The 24297-nt window shown below is 36.7% G+C and overlaps 1 protein-coding gene across 3 annotated transcripts in view; it reads left to right on the top strand.

The window, feature by feature from the left end:
• Positions 1-319: 319 nt before the first annotated feature.
• LOC127654730 (bromodomain adjacent to zinc finger domain protein 2B) overlaps positions 320-24297 on the top strand; it is an 83970-nt gene continuing 59992 nt past the window's right edge. For 2 of the 3 annotated variants that reach the window (XM_052142047.1, XM_052142046.1), the window contains exon 1: positions 320-441. The gene's annotated coding sequence lies outside the window, so the exon portion shown is untranslated. The remainder of the gene's footprint in view (positions 442-24297) is intronic. The other variant, XM_052142048.1, reaches the window with a different exon arrangement.

Below are 24297 nucleotides of genomic sequence, written 5' to 3'. Positions count from 1 at the left end.
GTAAAAGTGTCCAATAATAGGAAGGTTACCTAGATTAAGCGAGTAGTATTCAGCCGGTCATGTGATTCTAATATGGCCGCCCCCATATTAGGACCCTCTCCATGTAGAATAAAACAGCTTTTATAAGGTAACATTCATGACTCCATTTTAATGTGAGTGCTCGTGATTACAATTCATGTCTTTAGGAGTTAAACTTTTTTTAATGAGGAAAAAATGAAGGAGTGCACCTTTAAATAAAAGCATTAAAGTGTTGAGCTGTCGGACAAGAGCACTGCTGCTGACGTCACGCCGGTTTCTCGAAGTGCAGTGGAACGTGAACGGAGGATCTTCTTCATTCACACACGCACACTGAGAACAGTGCCGTGTAACATCTGCTTCAGACCGGATCGGATCGGATATTACCTGTTTTCATTCATGAGGTCCCCGGGTGAGATATTAAAGGTAAGTTTGAATTATTAAACTGACTCAGATAGAGAGTCCTTAAGAAACGCAACGCTGTTTGTTTGTGTAGTTTAATAGTTTCCCTTGTGTGCATATTCATTAGAAACATAATGTCTTCTCCAAGTTATCAATTATTTTATTAACCTAAAGTTTATCAAGGACGCTTACATTCTAAGGCTTTGGTAACACTTTATTTAAAAACTGTTTACAGCATTTAATCATGCAGGTTAAAGTTCATTTCTACATATAGTATTTGACATTGAAAATTAATGCATTGTGAACATAAACAATGAACAGTATTATTTTGATTAATCAACATTAACCAAGATTAATTGTTTATTGTTGGTTCATGATACCTTACAAATAGGGTTACCAAGCAGTGTGCATCTTTAAAACAGGTTTATATGATATGTTTGGGTTCATTTTATGTTTACTGTCATCATGTGGTTGGATATTAATAGAGGGGAAAACACTCATTGTTGTCATTGGAGAGGAAACAAACCATCAAGCCACATTATGTTTGCACAGAGTTCAGCAAAACAGCTTCATGAGTGCAGAAAGTCATTTCATTATTTTATTAAATAGTGTAAGTCTGTTATAAATGCATGTGTGTTATGGATCTTTAACAGCATGAGGATTTAAATGCAGCATATTAAAGAGGGTAACAAGGAACAGTCCCTTCTCACGCGACTGAAGTTTACTTGGCTGTGTTGTTTTGTTTCTTTTGTGCCTCTTGTTTGTTTGTGAAGTGGCATCTATGGGTTAAAGTGGTCAATCAATGGCTGATTCTTAAACTTTTACAATTTAAACCAAAATATTAAACCTTCGGTTACATTCTTGACCCATTTCAACCATCTTGGGCTACATTAGATGCAATCCAGTAACCAAGTCTGTACTCATGGCCATAAATAAGAAATTTGTTTTCTTAATTTAAAATTACTATGCAATCTCAACACTACGGAAGCCCTGAACCACACTGTGAAAAAAAACCCCACATTAACCAGGTGAAAAATATTGTTTTAGGATTCTTCGTGCATTCCTGTGCCCTTTGCTTGCTAACAATTAGCATGCAATACCAACCTCGGCCACCAGGGTCCTACACATTTCAAAAAATCATACTTTCAAAAAAGTCTCACATTTTTTTTTCTTTAAATATTTTTTTATATGTATAAAAAATATTTGCAAGAAGCCACACATGATCATTTATTTATTTATTTGCTTGCTAACAATTATCATGCAGTACCAGCCTCGGCCACCAGGGTCCTACAAATTTAAAAAAATCGTTCTTTCAAAATTCTCTTTTTTTTTTCTTTAAATATTTTTTTATATGTATAAAAAATATTCGCAAGAGGCAACATGAGAATTTATTTATTTGCTTGCTAACAATTAGCATGCAGTACCAACCTCGGCCACCAGGGAGCACGATCAGTAAGCCTGAAATCTTATGCTTACATGGTGACATATGACAGCTTTGGTACTTGATCTGTTGATTTGTGGTTGTATAATACTCTAACAAGAATGTTTTGCAAATCTTAAGGACAGAAACCAAAAATGTTCAATAGTTTAATAATAAATGAAATATCACAATTAAAGGAATATACCTAAGGTTACATATGCTTTATAGAACCTAGAATTTAAGATATAAGAAAGATATATAACTTTATAAGAACCTAGTTTAATTGAGTATACCCAGCAAAATTAGATGTGTCAATGTAACTCAAATCAGTCTCTTTTATTTCTATGTATTGTATCTATGGATGTTAGCATGCTAAGTTCATGCTGGTTGGAAGCACTACAGAGTGAAGTTTAGTAACTATGACAAGGTTTGCACAGCATTTGCTTATCTAAGCGAGCAATCAATCTCTTGTGGTACATCTACCTGTCCTCATCGTTACCATAATGGTAACCTCCAAAAATCTTCTAAATCTCAACATAACAAAACATTAAACACTAACAAGTATCCCCCTTAATATTCATCTCACATAAATCTTTGGGCGACTCCAGCTGAACGTGTGACATTGTACTGTAAGCCACGAGAGATCCGTGAAATGAGCTTAAATCTCACTGTATTTGAGCTTTCAATACCAACTGTGAGTGCAGTCTCAGTCCGGTACTGATTTATAAGACCCGTTTCAACTCTTGTTTGAGGCTTACTTTTAGGTTTCAAGCTGATCTGAACTGCCCACTTATACTCTGATTGAATTACTCCAAACCTCTGTGTATATGAAAATTGGCATTATTTACTCGCCCTCATGTCGTTCCAAACCCATATGACTGTCTTTCTCAGGTGGAATGTTTTTTTAACTAAATATTTTAGTCCGTCTTTTCAATGACTGGATAGTGGCTCGCCTTAAAAAGACCCAAAAGTATCATAAAAGTAGTCCATGTGATTTTGGTGAAGTCTTGTGAAACAACCCAAAATGTAAGTAATTTTTCAATGAAATTCTTGAGATCCATTGCACATTCATGAGCTTCCTTTAACCTTGTGCAACCCAACGCACACATGTGTGGACGTTGTATTTTGGTGTTGTTATACATAACGAATAATTTAAATAAATTGAAGCATTCTGATCTCAGTTCAGAAGTCTCTTTGCTGTCGGTAAAGGGTTAAAAATGTGACAAAACAACATGGCGCTGATCACAGCGGAGTTTGTCTTTGGGAGAAACACCAACAAAACTACATCTGGTAAGAAACCTCAGTAAGTTTTTACATTTAAGCCTGTTTGAGTCAGAGGATTAGAGTCTCTAGTTTCGTCCAACATGCCATTACATTTTTTTTTTTTTACAATTTATCACGAAATGCCATGCAGCTAAACGCAATGTACACTAATATGTACTTTATCGCAGTTTTTCCCCATAGAAATCCTATATTTACTATATTTACTGTGGATTTTCACATTGAGTTTGGGTTCAATGGATGCATCCAAAAGTTGAAAAATTTTCTTTCAGAGGCTTTATATTGAGTTAGGATGAAAATAAGGTGCATTTCAAACTGTTCTGAGACCAGTGCAGACAGACAGCACACTGGAGGTTAAGTCATTCCCTAAATGGGGAGCAAGGGAGCATCCTATAGCTCTCCTATAACTGTTCTGAGACCAGTGCAGACAGACAGCACACTGGAAGTTAAGTCATTCCCTAAATGGGGAGCAAGGGAGCATCCTATAGCTCTCCTATAACTGTTCTGAGACCAGTGCAGACAGACAGCACACTGGAGGTTAAGTCATGCACTAAATAGGGAACAAGGGAGCATCCTATAGCTCTCCTATAACTGTTCTGAGACCAGTGCAGACAGACAGCACACTGGAAGTTAAGTCATTCCCTAAATAGGGAGCAAGGGAGCATCCAATAGCTCTCCTATAACTGTTCTGAGACCAGTGCAGACAGACAGCACACTGGAAGTTAAGTCATTCCCTAAATGGGAGCAAGGGAGCATCCTATAGCTCTCCTATAACTGTTCTGAGACCAGTGCAGACAGACAGCACACTGGAAGTTAAGTCATTCCCTAAGTGGGGAGCAAGGGAGCATCCTATAGCTCTCTATGCAGCTAAGCACATTCACTCCTAAAATCCGATACAATTTGTATGAATACAAATCTGACTTTCTATAGCTTGGTATTATTTAAAGTTTCACAATTTATTTTCCACATTTGAGGACATACGTTTTTAGGAAAGCTATTTGGTGTAGATTTGTTTTTTTTGCATGTTTATTAGCTGCTACTAGTTACAAATCAAAAAGGGAAATGGAAATTGCACACAGCAGTCACGCTTGGGTCTCTGGAGGTTAAAGGTAAGTGCTTTAAAGGTACGCAGCTGTTTTGCTGATGGGAATGAGTCTCTTCTCCCAGATGCATCGACCAGCAGCTGCTTGATTCTGTAGAGATGCTTGGAAACCATTAGTGAAAATGATTTGAAAGAAAGACCCTCCTCTTTTCCCCCTGCTTAGACACACACACTCAGACATGGATTATACAAATATATTCACTCAAACTCATGTTTTGTAGTGCAAACAAATGTCTATTGTTGCTTTTTGTAAAGCTGTTGAACACAAAAGGGAGGCATGATATTTTTGTTCAGCTGTAGGGAGAGTTTACAGTTGTCAGGACTTGTTTTGTGGTTGTGCCTTTATTTTATTCCACTCAAAGAAAAACATGCAATAGTTTCACAGACAAAGCCTTCGGTGTTATAAAGATTCTCATGCTGAAACCGGTTTGCAGCTGTTGTTTAGATTCATTTATGAAAATGTTTTTTGTTACATTGGAGTTAATAATTACTGTCACATATATGACTGGCACAAAGTGTGTGTGTGTGTGTGTGTGTATATAACTTGTTTACGTATTTTATAAATAAGAACAGTTTATATAGTGAACAAAACAACCCTTCAGCAGCAACAACACAAACATGCGTTACGTTCTTGCATTCAAAACACTTGATTGAGGGCAAATTCAAACTAAGGTACCTCAAGATGTGTTCTAAGTATTAAACTATATTTAACGTGACAAAGTGACCTTTTGTTTATGACGCGATGCACCTGAGATGCTACACAAGCATGTCTGATGCAGGTGTACATTGACGGTCCTTAAACAAGCCCTCATAATAAATCTCCAACTGATTGACAAATTCACTTGTGAAATGGATTACTGTGAACTGTGTGATCAATGATTGACTTATGATCAATAATATGTTAATAAACAATACATTGTATTCTAAAGCTGCTTTTTGTCTTATTAATGATGAACGCTTCTACCACAAGAATGTAATTCATTTTAATTATCTGAATATTTTTATTTTATATATATATATATATATATATATATATGTATATGTGTTTTTTTTATTATTTTTTTTTAATATTTAAAGATAACTATGTATAATTATTTCATCATTATGTATTGAATTATTGTTATATGAGGGGCTTTCTCATCTTATATTTGTTTAAGCGATTAAATGCGATTAATTGTGATTATTTAATAGGTACGCCATGTAATTAATTTGATTAAAAACTTGAATCGATTGACAGCCCTAGTAAATGTGTGTGTGTGTGTTGTGTATGTGTGTGTATATATATATATATATATATATATATATATATATATATATATGTCATAATTTAAATATAAATTAGATTAATTGTGTTACGTTATAAATTGCATTATTAATATGCTTAATTGTCATGAAAATAATGTCAAAATGTTTTACATGTATGCATTTGGCAGACGCTTTTATCCAAAGCAACTTACAGTGCATTTATTACAGGGACAATCCCCTGAGCAACCTGGAGTTAAGTGTCTTGCTCAAGGACACAATGGTGGTGGCTGTGGGGATCGAACCAGCGACCTTCTGCTTTAGTCCACTACGCCACCACCACTCCAAAATGAAAAACATGTTAAAGGTACTAAAATAGGCTGCATTTTTTTTAACAAAATACAAGTAAAAAATGACTGATGAAATTTTTGTAAATTATTTTGCATGGCTCTTCACACGTATTGCCGCAGTTCGGAGGTGAAATGTCCACTGTGTGGCGCTAAAACAAAATTAAATGTTCTCTGAAAGAGTTTTTAAGGTTAATGTTCTATCCAGTTTTAAAGCAACAAAATCAACCTCCCTATCCTAAACCTTAAACCTAAACCTAACTGATGGTATCAGAAAAAGCAAATGTGATAAAAAAAACAACAGATAAAAAAAACACAACCACGTCATTTTGTGGTGCTATGACACTTTCGGCTCACGTGTGGACTTGTGTGCTCTTCAGGACTCCAATCCTTTACATCACAAGTGCAATGCTCTTTATGATCACATTTGAACAAGCTTGTAAATGTATTTGGTTATGCAATTAAAATATTAAAATGAGTCATGCACATATAGTACAAGTGTTTAGATGTCATAAGACACAAGCATTGTGTGAGGAACAGGGTTCAAAGTAAGTGTTTATGAACTGATAATCCGACATTTTACTTGTGATTTGTGTGAACGTGAATAAAAGTCATTGTTGCTGTAGCGAATCCAATGATAAAGTGCATTTACAGTCACAAGGTCGACACAGATTTATTCAAAACCTTACCACACAGGAATACAATGAAACATGTATAGTCATGAACAGTAACTTGGTGCCATTTAAATGTGATGCATATGATCAGGCACTTCTGTCCAAGCAAGGAAAAACATTAGCTCAAGGTTATAATTAGTATTTGAAACAGCACTTTTAAATGCTAACAGGGTCGCTGGTCACATTCTGATTATTCAAATTGTTTCTCATTTGCTGCACACACACACACACACACACACACACACACACACACAAATTAATTTTGTATGTATGAATGCATTGCAGCAGGGCTAGTTTCAATCGCTGTGGACAAAGAGACTAGTAGCCTACCAGTGTTGGGAAGGTTACTTTAAAAAAATTATTTCACTATGGATAACAGAAAAGAAAGGAAGTGATGCCCCAACGTGAATATTTGTCATAGAATTCACTCCAAAATCTTATCGTGTCTGGTAACAGCTGCATGTAAAGGCAAGAAATACAATTTTAGCTTAGCATAAAGCTAACTGTTCCAATGATAATTTACACAAGGTTAACTATTTCTGCTGCTCCAAACTTCAAAACCCCACAGATTGTACATGACGACATCTTTTTCTGATCGTATGTGGATTCTGTTCATAGAATGATGCAGAAAATATATTATTTGTAGCTTTCTATACAATGTTAATGGCTACATTGGTTAGCATTTTTTTTTTTAAATACCCTAACCGCATAAAAAAACATTGACATGGCATGAATCATGTATTTATTGGATTTATGTTTCTTCTGTGTTAAGTGTTTCTGGGTCATTCTACAGGAGTGGCGCAAAATGCTGTCCCCCGCATATAATATACATATATATATAAGGGCATATATAGGCAACTGACACATTTATAAAAGTGAGTTGTAACCGAGGCAATAGAAATAATTTATGCTTTACAAATCTTTAAAAATAGTGGTTTAGATGTTCTTTTCTATTGGGTGGCACATGTCCCCCTAACTAATACCAAGAAATGCACTTAAAAATTAAACTTAAACATAACGGGACGTCATTAATCGCAGGTTTGGTGGTTTGATTCCCGGCCCACACGACTCCACAAGCCGAAGTGTCCTTGGGCAAGACACTGAACCCCAAGTTGCTCCCAATGGCAGGCTAGCACCTTACATGGCAGCTCTGCCGTTATTTGTGTGTGTGTGTGTGTGTGTGTGTGTGTGTGTGTGTGTGTGTGTGTGTGTGTGTGTGTGTGTGTGTGTGTGATGGGACGCAGTGTAAAGCGCTTTGAATACTGCTAAGGTTAAAAAAGGCGCTTTATATAATTGCAGACCATTTACCATAATGCACCTTGTCAAGTCCGACTGAAATTTAGCTGACATTAGTTTTCTGCCTTAATAAATAAATAAATTAATAAAAATTATTTAGAGTGAAATATTGTTGTCAAAAAGTCTCTCTAGACTGAAGCAAAACTTGTCTACTCCCCCAAACTATGTGACCAGGAACACAGGCAAAGTCCATGGGGATGTTTTCACTGGTTGAGAATGACTAATCGCATTGTTATTGAGAATAAGGTCATTTGGTTGAGTCTGGAGGGGGAGGAATAGTCTTATGGCTTCTGTCTTTCCTTTTCTGGGTGTGCTTAAACCAGATGAAGCACATGTCCATCTGTAATTAGGGCAGTTTTTCTGATGCATGTTTGGGAATAAATGCATCTACACTCCATCATCCATCTTCCTCCTCTCGTTCTCTCCCTTCCACAATCTAGCACTCATTAATCAAGATGCAGAAGTCCTTTAGGAGGTGCTGAGATGTCTGCCTTCTACTGAACAGTTTGAGGGACTTAAGACTGCAGTTAGATCCCGATGCCGCAGTATAAATGTCTGCCTGTTTGGTTTATTTATATAGTTTAGAAATGGTAAGGTTTATCATGCATGTTCAGTTACAAATTTGTCTTTTTGTGGTTTGACAGATTGAATGAAAGACCCATGCAATTGCATAATAAACGTCACCATTTCTAATCGTTCAGTTTCCGCAGTTACACCAGTTGCATACACTAACCTGCAAACTCATCAACATCACTTTGTTCATTCTTGAGGAAGAACATAAACCTGCAAACCTTCTTTGGACTGCCATCAGCTCATATCTGTGCCTTGTCCATGCCGCGACCGGCTTCAGTAAATGTTATGTCGCCCCTTGTGGTCTCCCAAAGCTATTACGTCCAACTACCTTCAATAGAATGCAACTGGCAGTGAACGAGTGAAAGTACAGAAATTAGGCTTCTAATTTAAATTTTTATATATCAATGCCTCCAAATGTTTCAATAAAATAAGGTGTTGATCAATTATTGATATTTGACGACATCCCTAGCAAATGGTAACAAAAAGCTTCATCTTTGAACTAAGTGCAAATAGTGTTAAATGCTACTTAAACCCAATTTATATACTAACATACATTATAGGGGCATCACTGCAGTGTGTTTGTTTATTTAGAGTCCCACTGACGCCCTACACATCCCCTAACCCTAACCTTCCCTTACAAAAAAATAACCCTGGTTGTACTACAGTAACTATAGGTTCACAATGGTATTTTGTAGTAAAATCATAGTAAACTAAATTTAACATGGTTACTAAATTAACACCCAGCCGCAGGCCGTGCATTTTAAGTCTAGGCCTTCAGTGTGATTCATGCCATTTAAGAAAACACAGTTTCACAATGAATAAGACTAATAGTCAACTAATAATATCAATTAACATATTAAAAACACATCCATGCATGACAGCCAAAACTTGAAATGAAACTTAATGCTTAAGCACGCCTAATTTAAATTTGAATGTTGCTTGCAATACATTTCGTTTCATCAGGTTATGCTGCGTTCCATTCAAGTTGGATGTGGGATATTCTTACTTGATATCTCAGACCATAAATGCATTCCATTCCCCAATATTTGGAACTGCAGCGCTCCCGTTAGCTTAGCAGGGAAGCTTGATCTGACACTGAATGCTCAATCAGACTAATTTACACTTAGAAAACTCCTGATGTTGCTATAACAATGCAAAAAGCACTTACCAATTTACTTGAGGTGAAAATCAGTTCTCCTTTCCTGTTTAATAAATTAAGCAATCACACGGTCATGCAGAACATCTCATGTTTTTAAATCCATAAGGATGTCTTTCTCAACCGTGATAGAGGCAGTGATGACGATCTCGCACTCTTCGCTTTCAAATTACGTACATCACTTAAAGCGTGATTGCGTCACTCATCACCAGCTAGAAGGCCTCGACCGGGAAATATCCGAAAGACCACACCCACCAAGAACAAATAAATCAATCTGATTGGCTGATGAATCTGACAATCTGACTTTAGTTGCTCATTCATTTGCACTGTTGAGGGATTCTGTGGAAATTCTGAAACATTTTTAAAATGTTTTGTTAATTTGGCACGATCGCCTTTATGTGTAGGTGCCACACTTTTTTTTTTTTCTTTTTGTTTCCCTCCACTTGTTCCCTCCCTCATCCAGGTAGATGGGGATGACTTGCCGGCAGACTGTGTGGAAGGCACGCCCCTCCCCAGGGAAAGAGGGGGGGGGGGTGTACATAATGTCGGGGGCTCCCCGGCCTGAGAGAACGAGGGAGGAATGTGGCAGGGCGGAGGGCCGGGTCATGATTCCACACACCCTGCCCCTAATCAGGTTAATCAAGCCTCAGAGAGGGATAAAGGCCATCTGGAAGCTGCAGTGCGACAGAGAGAGAGATTTACGGGCAGCTGTCTAAAACCTTTGTGTGTTTTGTCATTTTGTTTAAGTTTCATATTTAAATATTATTTATATTCTCAAGCCGGTTCTAGCCGCCTCCTTTCCATTGATCCCCTTTACACCCACCAATGAAGTTTGGGCATCTAGCAATAGGAATGTTCACTACAACCAACAATTCAGCCGCTGTGCTAATCCACTAAAATCACTGCATGTTTGAACGCTCCATTAGTGAGATTCATTTCAAGGTGACCTGTGTGTGATACAGAATGTGCTTCTGTTCACCTTTCCCTTTAGAAGCGAGAGGCTCTGTTAATTACCCCCCCGTTCATTCTACTCTGTAATTACCGACTGTACACCACGGTTCTGCACACAAACGCAGTTCTTTAATCTACGGGTTACTCCGCATGCACTCGCATCCATATCATCTACTGAATTACTGACAAGTTTCAAGCCAGATAGAACTACAGGATGAAGCATCTTTCTCTGGCCTTTTTGGATTTTCCCTCAGAAATATCCGATCTATTGCCTTGAATGCAGCATGTATGACTTACTGCATCGTTTGCAATTCAGAATTGAACTTATTGATTATGTCCTTGTCATATTTAATGAGAATATCACAATAACCATCTTTTTCGCATTGTGGTAATGAGAATTGGGGGGTAAATATGCACAACCATCATGGAAATTAGGTCAAAATGTAAAGCATCTTAATGGGCCTAAAAATAGGCATCATGCTCTTATTTGTTTATTTAGATTTTGGACCAGGGCATTTTCTTGATGGGTTCTGTGAGAATCACCCAATTTAATTTCTGAATCTTAATTTCGCAAACAGGATGGAAAATTGTAAATCAAATTCTAGAACTGCTGTTAGTGTAATTATTTATAATATAACATAATCATTTTTTTGTGTATAAATGCCTATAAGTGTGTTATCATACAAACAACATATGGGGTATTTCTAGAAACATTATATAATATCAGTAATTCATATTTGAGATGTTGCCAAAAGGAATGTGTATTTCATTCAAATGAATATTATTAGATTTAAGAAATTTACATTCATTTATTGGCCACGGTGGAAGGACTCTTCCTTTACCCAAAGTCTTTACAACGGAGCCAAACATCAATATAAAGTATATCCAATAGATTCAAAGTTTAATTTCTGAAAAGTTGTGTGTGAGTGTGATTCTCTGGTCTTGACACCGGGAAATGATGTAGCATAATCTTTTAATGCATTAAAGTTAAAGGGTGGGTGAGGTGTGGATGAAAAAACATCATTATAACTATCATTGCTGTGAGTTTTGTCTCATGAGAAGACCATGTGTCTTGATCTTTCTTTCTTTAAACAATGTTAGAGCGAGCAATCTGAAACTCAAGCCGCCTCTTTAGCACAGTAATCCAAAAGTTTTGTGAAAAGATCTTTGCTTCATAATGACCTTATTCACTCTTTTTTGTCGTAGTTAACTACGACACGTGATGCGCTTAATCGCGGTTAACTACGACACGTGATGCGCTTAATCGCGGTTAACTACGACACGTGATGCGCTTAATCGGTTAACTACGACACGCGATGCGCTATCGGGTTAACTTCACGACGCGATGCGATTGTCGAGGTTTAACTACGACACGTGATGCGCTTAATCGCGGTTAACTACGACACGTGATGCGCTTAATCGCGGTTAACTACGACACGTGATGCGCTTAATCGAGGTTTAACTACGACACGTGATGCGATTAATCGAGGTTTAACTACGACACGTGATGCGCTTAATCGCGGTTAACTACGACACGCGATGCGCTTAATCGCGGTTAACTACGACACGTGATGCGCTTAATCGCGGTTTAACTACGACGCGTGATGCGATTATCGAGGTTTAACTACGACCGCGATGCGCGATGCGTTAACTCACGACACGCTGATGCGCGGTTAACTACGACGCGTGATCGCTGATCGCGGTTTAACTACACGGCTATCGCGATGCGGTTAACTACGACACGCGATGCGGTTTAACTACGACACGCGATGCGGTTTAACTACGACACGCGATGCGGGTTAACTACGACACGCGATGCGGGTTAACTACGACACGCGCTTAATCGCGATGCGGTTTAACTACGACACGCGATGCGGTTTAACTACGACACGCGATGCGGTTTACTACGACACGCGATGCGGTTTAACTACGACACGCGATGCGGGTTAACTACGACGCGGCTTAATCGCGATCGCGGTTTAACTACGACCGCGATGCGGTTAACTACGACACGCGCTTAATCGCGATGCGGTTTAACTACGACACGCGATGCGGGTTAACTACGACACGCGCTTAATCGCGATGCGGTTTAACTACGACACGCGATGCGGGTTAACTACGACACGCGCTTAATCGCGATGCGGTTTAACTACAGCACGCGATGCGATTTAACTATGAAACGCGACGCGCTTAATCATGGTTAACTACGAAACGCGATGCGGTTTAATCAAGATTAACTTTTAATCTGTCATTTTTATTTATTTGGCAGATGCTTTTATCCAAGGCAACAATGTAGCTTTTTTTTTTATAAAGCCTGACACACACAGTCACTATAAACGGTTGTTGTGTCTTTAATAGCTGCATTAAGATTCTTCAGATTTCCTTTTTATTTTGTTTAGCGAAAAAAACAACAACATATATATATATATATATATATATATATATATATATATATATATATATATATATATATATATATATATATATATATATAGCAGCAGATGGTATTGGAAAGACATTATGGTGAGTAAATAATGACAATATTCTGTTTTTAGGAAACAAATTTTGGCAAACATGACTTTTGTGTGTTCAGCAAGGGGTAATAAATTAATGTCGTATAGATATGAGAGAGAGGGCGAGAGAGAGAGAGAGAGAGATAGATAGATAGAGATCCTTATGTGTTTTATTGCTCTTATGTGATGATGTCACAGTGATGTCATTCAGATGTTTCACTTTCAGCTGAAAAGTTTTCGCTTTGTACACAGCTACTCTCCAAATAAGTAAATATACATGAAATATTGATTTGATTTCAAGAGACTCTGTTATGTAATGTACAAAACTGGTTTCTTGGGACAGCAGTCAAGTATACAGCTTAGCCTCATTTGACAAAAATTGTTGACCACAGAACGTTTGATTGACCAATCAGAATGAAGTATTCCAGAGAGTGAGTAATCTTATACCTAGTTGAAGAAATGTCTAGTTCAGTGTTGTTTATGGATTTTATTTGTTTTGTGCATGTGCCCTTCAGCAATGACGGATTACTCTAATGTCCATCAGAGGAGACGCTTCATTAGGTCAGGAATGAGTTGCACTTTAATGAAAAACTCCTCACACAAGCTCACACAGAGACGAAAACACATCTATGAGTTCAAAGCCAGCGGGTAGCCACACACACACACACACACACACACACACACACACACACACACACACACACTTCAGAATTTAGCCTAATAGGGACGGTTCACAGGCATACTGTTTGCATCTTGTGTCTATACTTTTGATACAGTGACTATTTTAACATTTACAGATTTGCATCCTTTCACTTATATTGTGAGTGACTGACTTGTTTTATAGAAAAGGAGGGACGAGTCTAAATACGTTTTTGTGATAATCAACATTATGCCACACATGCTGTCGATTGACCTTAACTTGTATTGAACCCGGAATATTCCTTTAACCCTTGTGCGACCTTTGGGAAATTTTTGCCTTTTGTCCATTTGTGTTAATCCCAACGGCATACATTTTGCCAAAAGTGTGCATTTTTGGGGGAACTTTGATATTTCAACCTTAGTTCCTATAAAAAACATCTATAATACACAAAATAGTTACACTCAGGTACTTCAGGACAAAAATGTCCCCATTGAAATCCATTAAAACTGCTATGTTTGGGGGCCTGGGTAGCTCAGCGAGTAAAGATGCTGACTACCACCCCGGGCATTGTGAGTTCAAATCCAGGGCTCCAGCCAGGTCTCCTAAGCAACCAAATTGGCCTGGTTGCTAGGGAGGGTAGAGTCACATGGGGTAACCTCCTCGTGGTTGCTATGCTGTTGTTCTCGCTTTCGGTGAGGCGTGTGGTGAGTTGTGCGTGGATGCCGTGGAGAATAGTGTGAAGCCTCCACAGGCACTAGGTCTCCGTGGTAACAGGCTCAGCAAGCCATGTGATTAGATGCGTGATTTGACTGTCTCAGTCAAAGGCAACGGCAACCGAGATTTGTCCTCCACCACCCGGATTGAGTCACTACGCCACCACGAGGACTTGGAGCGCATTGGGAATTGGGTGTTCCAAATTGGTGTAATAATAATAATAATAATAATAAAAATTAAATATTCAGATATTATGCTTTCATTCCGGAGCTCTGGCTTCAAAATGTAACTTTTTATATTTTCCACCAGATGGCGCCATTTCTCTCATGTTTAGCCTATGGAGCAAATACATCCTTTTTTCCCATTTTCTGTTTGCTGTATTATAGAGCGCTGCAGGACAATTGAATAAATGATGCAGCTAAAATTGTGGGGGCATGTTGGTGTGGATGTCAGGGAGTACGTGCGTGTGCGTGCGCGGGGGGGGGAACAACAGTGACATTATATGAACAAACTGGCATTTAAAGGGTTACGATACTGAAAATGAATGAATATTTGGTAGTTATGATCACGACTGATGTGGGTTCAGTAAAAGTTGAAAATATGAATATATAATGTTCTTATGGCAGTTGTTTGACGTGGACGTTTTTGTCCTCTAAGGACCTCTGAGTAACTTTTTGTATCGACGGACAAGGGTTAAGTGATATCAAACCGCTCATCCGGGTATTGCGTGTCAGCTTTCCTACTTCTCGCACCACTCTTCAATCTCTCTAATTTCAACTCAAATCAATGTTTCCTGTGCATTTATTTATATATTTAACAAATACATGTAATTAGCTGGATAATGAGCAGTGAGATGGTCATGTACCAATAGAAACTCTGATGCAAACCAGAGGTGAAATTCAGCTGTTTCTAGAGTCTCTGCGGTTTCCTTATTATCACATAGTAACATGGTTTCAATGAAAATCAACATTGCATGTCATTTTATTGACTTATTTAGTAGGTAGCCTTTTAATAAGCAGGACAGTCAGCAGGTCATTATTACAAAATAAACCACTTCAGGGTGATACAAGACCCTTGTCGATGCTTATTTTACCATAACGACCATGGTACAATACTAAGTAACTAATCAATAACGTTATATCAATATTGGAACTTCGATGCCATGATGATGTAATGCCGCTAAACCAGTATTCTGGTGAAATACTTTTGAAACAACTGGGTCCGTTCACTTCTCTCGTCCTACTGTAACCATCATTTTAACAATATGCCACATGCTTTCAATTGAGCTTAAAAGATTGGGTTCACTTTTTTATTGATACTTACTGATATTGAATGAATACTGTATTTTGATTAAATCATTTCCTTGTTGGAACTGATGGTACTTAGTTGAATGAGAGCGCTGGATCCGGCTGGCTGCATGCAGAGCTGAGAGGAAATATCTCTGTCAGCTCTTCCTGTACTGTTAGAGGTGACACCAAGGTGAAGGCAGACTTGCAGAAGGGTTGGAAATCATTTATATTCTGACTCGCAGGATGCAAATGGTTCAGTAGCAGATGGAGTCTTTGTCAGCAAAGAAAAATGGTGGGGTGTAGCGGTACCCCCCCAGCTCTCACGCTGGCAGACGGGCAAGCAGCAATGACCTTCCCTGCTTGGTGAAATCCAGCACGACTGCTTCGATCAATTAGCATTCTCTCTTTGTTCACAATGGACGTGGAAGAGTATGAAAGTTTACACTTTTAAGAGAGGCGATGCTGTTTTGTGATGCATAGACATATTGCTATGTTTAAAGGATATTCCGGGTTCAATACAAGTTAAGCTCAATCGATGGCACTTGTGGCATAATATTGATTACCACAAAAAATAATTTCGACTTATCCCTCCTTTTCTTTAAAAAAAAAAAAAAAAGAAGCAAAAATGAAGGTTACAGTGAGACACTTACAATGGAAGTTAATGGGGGGGATTCACTCTGTAAACGTTAAAATAGTGTTTCAAAAGTATAGACGCAAGACATAAAGAATATGCATGTAAACATGATTTTAATGAGAGGAAATCACTTGCAAACCGTTTTTGTGTAAAGTTATATCCAATTTTTCTACTTTGCCATGATGACATAACGCCCTCAACCCCGTAATCCTGCAAAAAATTGTGATTTAAACAACTTCACTGCTCAAATATCACACAAGGTTTAACAGACTTAATTTAAGTACTTTTTTAAAACCTCTAAAAATTGGCTCCATTCACTTCCGTTGTATGTGTCTCACTGTAACCTTCATTTTTAATTTTTTAAAGAAAAGGAGGGACGAGTCGAAATTCTTTGTTTTGTTAATATTAATAATAATGTCACAAATGCTGTTGATTGAGCTTAACTTGTATTGAACCCAGAATCATGGATGTATATTTAGGTTGGGATGGCATGGACATGCCCCCTACCAACTTTTAGAAAATGAGAAATGTCCCCACCAATATATGGGTAATTTTTAGGGGTCGATTTAACTCCGTTAATTATATTAAAAATAACTTGTTAAAAAAATGTACTCAATTAATCGCAATGCCCCCGGACCGTAATGAAGAAGATTCCTGATAAATGCAAGCTTGTAGTACCACCTGTTTACTCCAGAGGGCAGTAAGTGAAACTTCAGCTGTATGAGCAACACACAGTTTACACAGTGAACAAAACAACCCTTGAGCAGCAACAACACAAACATGCGTTACTTTCTTGCTTTCAAAACACTTGGAGTTCAAATCTGAACTAAGAGATCTCAAGATGTGTTCTAAGTATTAAACTATATTTAACGTGACACGGTGACCTAAAAATTATATGTTTATGATGCAACTCACCCGAGACGCTACACAAGCATGTCTGATGCAGGTGTACATTGACGGGTCCTTAAACAAGCCCTCATAATAAATCTCCAACTGATTGACAAATTCACTTGTGTAATGGATTACTGTGAACTGTGTGTCAATGATTGACTTATGATCAATAATATGGTATTAAACAATACATTGTATTCTAAAGCCGCTTTTTGTATCTTATCAATGATTAACTCTTCTGCCACAAGAATGTAATGCATTTTAATTATCTGAATATTTATTATTTATATATATATTTATAAATGAATATTTAGGTCACTGTGTCACGTTAAATATAGTTTAATACTCAATCTTTAAACACGTCTTGAGATCCCTTTGATCGTATTTGCGCTCCAAGTGTTTCAAATGCAAGAATGTAACGCATGTTTGTGTTGTTGCTGCTGAAGTGTTTCTTCACTGTATATAAACTGTGCATTGCTCATACAGCTGAAATTTCACTTGCTGCCCCCTGGAGTAAACGGGTGGTACTACAAGCATTTCTCAGGAATCTTAATTATTATGGTCCGTGGGCATGTGATTAATTGCGTTTAATTTTTTTAACACATAATTTTTTGTAAAATTAACTGCACTGAATTATCACGTGAAATCGACAGCCCTAATATAATACATATATAATACGTATATATATATATATATTTTTTTTTAAATAACTATGTATAATTATTTCATCATTATATATTGAATTATTGTTATATGAGGGGCTTTCTCAGCAAATATTTGTATATGCGATTAATCACGATTAATTAATCGGGACACCATGTAATTAGTCCAAATACAATTTTTAAATGATTGACAGCCCTAGTAATTTTAACAGATAGAAAATTCTTTAACATGTTTACTTCATTTCTCTTCAAAAATGTCCTGAGTTTGGTGTAGACACCTTTTGAATTTGAACGAATTTTCCTCCTTATTTGTTTATCTATAAATGTCATTTTGCACATGTAATTTGTTAATTGAGCCACCGATTGTTTAGATTTCCATTTGTTTAATGCTGTATAATAAATGTTTACAGAACGTCACTTTATGTCCCCTTGATATCATTATTTTCTCAAGTGTTGATCTACTTCAAACAATTGAACTTGATTTTGACACATTAATCTTAGGTTTATCGCATATCTCCAACATATAATCCAACACGTTTTTTTTTTACATGTGGCGTTTTTCCTTCTTCTCGTGAAGCCCTAGTGGTCTGTTTTAAACCTGTTCATTGTTCAAAAGCGAAAACAATCAAAAACTAGAATGCAATTTAATGTGGTGGGCCAGAGAAATGGGAAATGGGAATTACATATAAGAGGAAATAATGTTATTTTGCTTTTAGACTGACATTCTAGCATTTTCTTAACCTACATTTTGAATATTATCCTCCTTGTACTATGTCCCTTTCAAACCAAACCTACACCCTTGCTCATAATATCGTAATCATTTTTGTACTAAAAGAATATTCTGAGTTTATTTAATTTTGTCAGTAGTGGAAGTAGTTGTTGGAAACATTTAATGAACAGATTTATTTGAATACATTTTTAAACTATTATAAGTCGAGCCGGTATATTGAATATTCATAATTTATTCATGATGATGAATAAATAAAGTTTCACCTACAAAATCAAGTGTCCATTTCAGTGAATGGATTAAAAACTGATTCAGCAATTCATTTGCATAATCACTCAAAAATATTCATTTAAAAAATAGATTTTTATGGCATCTGAGTGTCTTGGCTAAGGTTGAAAAACAAAACAACTGCCCATTTTTCAAGCCATAAATATCAATATATGCATGGATGCATTGCATTGATATTTTTTTTTTTATCCTTGGGATAAATAAACCAGCGCTTTAGTGATATTTTACATATTTATTTATTTTGCTCTTTATGCAATTAATGATAAACATTCTTTTAATGAGAGCAACCGTAATTTAATATTGTCATTTTGTAAAAAAAATAAATAAAATGTTTTAACTACAATTACATGGACAAACATTCATAATGTATTTGTTTGGAAGACGGTACAATAAACGTAACATGCTGTTCCTCAAAATCCACTCCAAATGAACGATAAAGAAATGAGAGAATTCTTGTTTACCAATTAAGATAATTAATGTGACTTAACTGTCCTGATCTTTAAACAATAGTTGGAATGGATTACCTTTAATGACTGAAGCACTTTCTTATGGGGGAAGTAATTACCCAACATTCAGCATTTAAACACAGAGCACATGTTTTCTGATGTGTAGTGAAAGACAGGCTTATGCACAGAGAAGTTTAATGTTGCACAAGGTTTTCAGGTATGTAAAACCAGTATTCCAAGGTCAAAATGGAAAATCGATGAATGGAAAGATCGTGCTAAACGGCATCTATACTTTGGTGTAATATGCATGTATGGCAGGAATATGGTTGATTTTCATCAGCATGGCTCATTGACATGCATGCCGTGTCCTCCTGCACCATGAAATGCATGTTGTGTCATACTGCGGAAAAAATCTGAAAAATAAACTTAATGACACTTAAAGATATTTGATTGCACAATTACTGTAATTGTGTTGTTTAATCGTTGCTGTGCAGATTAGATCTGATGCTTTTTGTGCATAAGTGCAATGTAAGATTTTTTTTGCAATGTGCTTGGTTTCAGATTTGCATTACTGTCTTGTCTTCATGCGAAAATAATATCTGATGAGGATAAAGGAGAGAAAGAAAATAGATAAACCTGTGCTGTACATTCTTTTTAAAATGCTGTATTTTTATCAAGTGCTTCTTAACATTTGGAGTCATTTGCATTAAAAGTGGCACCACTATAGTGTGATGAATCATTGTCAGTGTAACGAACAGCCAGCGCTCTTGGCATCAGTCGCTGCTGTTTAGAGATGAATGAGTGCTGGCCGACAGCAGTGCTACAGCGCCTGATGTTGATGATTTATGATTAGTACTTCAACAAGGCAATTTGTTCCTTAGCATTTAAACAACAGCGACGCATGCTTTGCTGGAATGCATCATTGCGCTGTTGACGGAAGATGTTTCTGATGCCAGGGTCATATGCTATTCAAAATTACAGTTAAAATGCCTTTGAAATTCCAACTAAATTTGAATTGAAGGAAGCACGATTCTAATTCCAATTCGAACGTTTAAGAAAAATTTAAGTGGAATGAAATTTGTCATTTTTATAAAAAATATGTTTTTTTTTTTATTTACAAATATGGGGTATTACCAGAAAACAATTATATTGTTTGAAATGCCACCTATAGAAATTGTGTATGTACTGTATGTACCTTTCACCATATTTATGAAATGAAAGTATAATCGGCAAAGTCATGTTTGCCTCCTAATTTTAATATTTGCTAAATAGGAAATATTAAATGATTATTATTATTTTTGTACGCTGCTTGAATTTAGTTGGTTTCATGCTTCCATCATGTCACACAAAGCACATTGTGGACAACACAAACCATTGGAATAGTGCACACAAGTCATAAAACTAATTCTGTGCTTCATTTAACATGTTTTTGTCCTTTTTGGACATGGTTGTCAATGTCAAAGATTTACTCCGTTTATATATATATATATATATATTAGCACACAGTTTTTCTAAGTAAACCTTAATGGTATAAAATTAAGTAAAATCTACTTCTTGACATAATATTGATTAAAGTGATGCCCTTTAATTTAATTAATCATTGTATTTTATACAGTAACATTTACATATGGCACTTTTCCACCGTCTTCGGATAAGCGGTTGAAGATGGATGGATGGATGGACTTTTCCACCGCACGCTACGGATCGACTCGACTCACTTTACGTTTCTGAGCTTGCATTTCCACTGCAGTTTAGTGCCGCCTCAACGTGGGTGGGATTATAGGCTGATCGTTTAAATCGATTTGATTTAAAGTGAAGCTTTCAAGCAGAGTATAGAGTTAACGTAACAAAACGTCCCATCCTTCAATCATGGATCAATGCCAGTCCAGGGCACTCTCCCTCCCATCGCTCGCCGGTTTAGATAGCGTCCATTTGGTCGAACCACTTCCACTTTTCCTTGATGGTTCTGTAGTCACTTAAGTTTTTTTTTTACTTTTCCCTTCACTGTTGGTAGGTCCGGTGGTAGCCGTGTGCGGCCAACAACTGAGACACTTCCTGAAAGACTTTTGCACCACGTTTATTGACCACAGCGTGGTTTTGCACACAGCCATTTGTTTTTACAATTCGATAGTCGCATGAACAAATGAAACTGCTATCACTGTTGCTAACTTTAAAACTAGCGGGTTGATGTCCCGTGTCGCAAATCCAGTGACGCCGGTAGTGGCGATTCTCTCTGACCAATCAGTGAACTGTTGGGTTTTGAACCCTTGGAACCTCAACCGAGGTGGTACTAAAAAAAGTACCAGGTACTCTCCACAGTGGAAAACCCCAAAAAAGCAAGTCGAGTTGAGTCGAGTTGTACCGTGCAGTGGAAAAGCCCCATTACAGTTCTGATGTACATGGTACTTCTACTTAGTAAATTTAAATGAACATATTATATGAACGTTCCACTTTTTGAACGTTCCTTATAAACGCATTTTTAATCATGTATCACATGACATACTGAAGCCTTCCACAGGGAAGCTTATTGCATGCTATGTACATCTACATCGTCACCTTGCATTACTGGTGATGGAAACAAGATGCAGAGCTGCGAACACAGACCTCAATGTTTAAAGCACAAAACGCCACGACGGTGACAATCAACAGATAAATATTTTAAAATGTTTTGATCATGAATGGATAATTTTGAGTAGAAATGTTATTTCAGACCTCACAAATCAAGATGTGGAACATCAAGCTTATTAATTATTTGAGCCCGATGCATGATGGGAATACCAGCTTGAAGTGAAGTAAAATACACTTGTTTAATTTACCTGTGAAAGGTACTCAAATTAGCGAATAAATGTAATGTTTTCTACTTTAGGATTAAAAGGTTTACACTTAATATATCTTTTTTGCTATATTTACTTCACCACAAAGTGCATTTCTTTCAAACGCTTGCTATTCACTCTTATTATAAAAATGATTAACTAAAAATAATATAAAAATATAATAATATAAAAAAAAATACAAAATCTTTTCTGCTATATTTCCTTCAACCCAAAATAATTAAGTACTTTCTACACTGAATAATTTTGTTTATGCGTAAACTTGAAAATATTCCAATTATAATTTTTATTATATTATTTTATTTGTTAATGTAAACTTGAAAGTATTATTATTTTATTAAAATATTAAAGTAAATTCTACATTCAAACATGTAAAAATTAATGCTCTGGCTTATAAGTAAAAAGATTTATAATTTTGCTAATTTGAGTAAATTTCACTGGTAAATAAATTTTGTGTTCAATCAGGTGTTCCCAGCATGCAGTGCACTTGAATAATGAATGAGCTTGCATGGCTTCACTGTTTGCATGTTTATTTATACAGTTTTTATGGTTAATATTGTTGTTACTTTTGGTAACTTCTTGTTTCTTGTGCAGTCTTAAGTTAATTTTCAAATTACACTTTCATGATTACAAAATGATCTGTTAATGTCTGCGTGTGCAGAATTAAATCTTGTTACTATCGCCGACAATACAGGGTGATGTTGCCTTCTAGACTACATAGCGTGTTGTTATAGACTACATAGCGTGTTGTTATAGACTACATAGCGTGCTATAGACTACATAGCGTGTTGTTATAGTCTACATAGCGTGTTGTTATAGACTACATAGCGTGTTGTTATAGACTACATAGCGTGTTGTTATAGACTACATAGCGTGTTGTTATAGTCTACATAGCGTGTTGTTATAGACTACATAGCCTGTTGTTATAGACTACATAGCGTGTTGTTATAGACTACATAGCGTGTTGTTATAGACTACATAGCGTGTTGTTATAGACTACATAGCGTGTTGTTATAGACTACATAGCCTGTTGTTATAGACTGCATAGCGTGTTGTTATAGACTACATAGCGTGTTGTTATAGACTACATAGCGTGTTGTTATAGACTACATAGCGTGCTATAGACTACATAGCGTGTTGTTATAGTCTACATAGCGTGTTGTTATAGACTACATAGCGTGTTGTTATAGACTACATAGCGTGTTGTTATAGACTACATAGCGTGTTGTTATGGTCTACATAGCGTGTTGTTATAGACTACATAGCCTGTTGTTATAGACTACATAGCGTGTTGTTATAGACTACATAGCGTGTTGTTATAGACTACATAGCGTGTTGTTATAGACTACATAGCGTGTTGTTATAGACTACATAGCCTGTTGTTATAGACTGCATAGCGTGTTGTTATAGACTACATAGCGTGTTGTTATAGACTACATAGCCTGTTGTTATAGACTGCATAGCGTGTTGTTATAGACTACATAGCGTGTTGTTATAGACTACATAGCCTGTTGTTATAGACTGCATAGCGTGTTGTTATAGACTACATAGCGTGTTGTTATAGACTACATAGCGTGTTGTTATAGACTACATAGCGTGTTGTTATAGACTACATGGCCTGCTATAGACTGTGTATGTTTATATTTTCCACCATGGATGTGAAAGAAGGACCTTTTATTTTTAGCTCTAGTCTAACAAGGTCTGCCAACTGTTCAGCCCTATACTAGATGTTATTTCCAGTGATTAGTTTGGACTTGTTCCGTATCCAATTAAGGACGTGTTGAATCTGGAAAAACAATCATAGTTCGGAATCTTAATTGAAGTTCGTGTTTATGTTTGCAGTAATTGCACATGTACAGTATATTACCATAGAGCAGCTTGACTTCAGTTGTACACAGTATACATTCTGTTGTAATTGTCTTGAAGGGAGAAAGGGGGACATTTTGAAGGTTCAGTTTGCCTTTTGGGTGACTTTTGCAGGAAAACAATAATGGGTCATTCTTCATTCTAGAGTTTTGACACTGAGTACCACCCCTGTAGTCGTGAGTTTTAATCCAGGGCGTGCTGAGAGACTCCAGCCAGAGCAGTCATACAGATTGAATTGCAAACCAATTCAGACCGCTTTCACATCACTTATGACCAATTCATTTTAAAGAGCCGACTCAAATGAGCGATTCATTTGTGAATGGACATCTTTAGTTTT

This window comes from Xyrauchen texanus, chromosome 14 (assembly GCF_025860055.1).
Source record: "Xyrauchen texanus isolate HMW12.3.18 chromosome 14, RBS_HiC_50CHRs, whole genome shotgun sequence".
NCBI classification, from domain to species: Eukaryota; Metazoa; Chordata; class Actinopteri; order Cypriniformes; family Catostomidae; genus Xyrauchen; species Xyrauchen texanus.
This window is presented reverse-complemented; position numbering and strand designations above follow the sequence as displayed.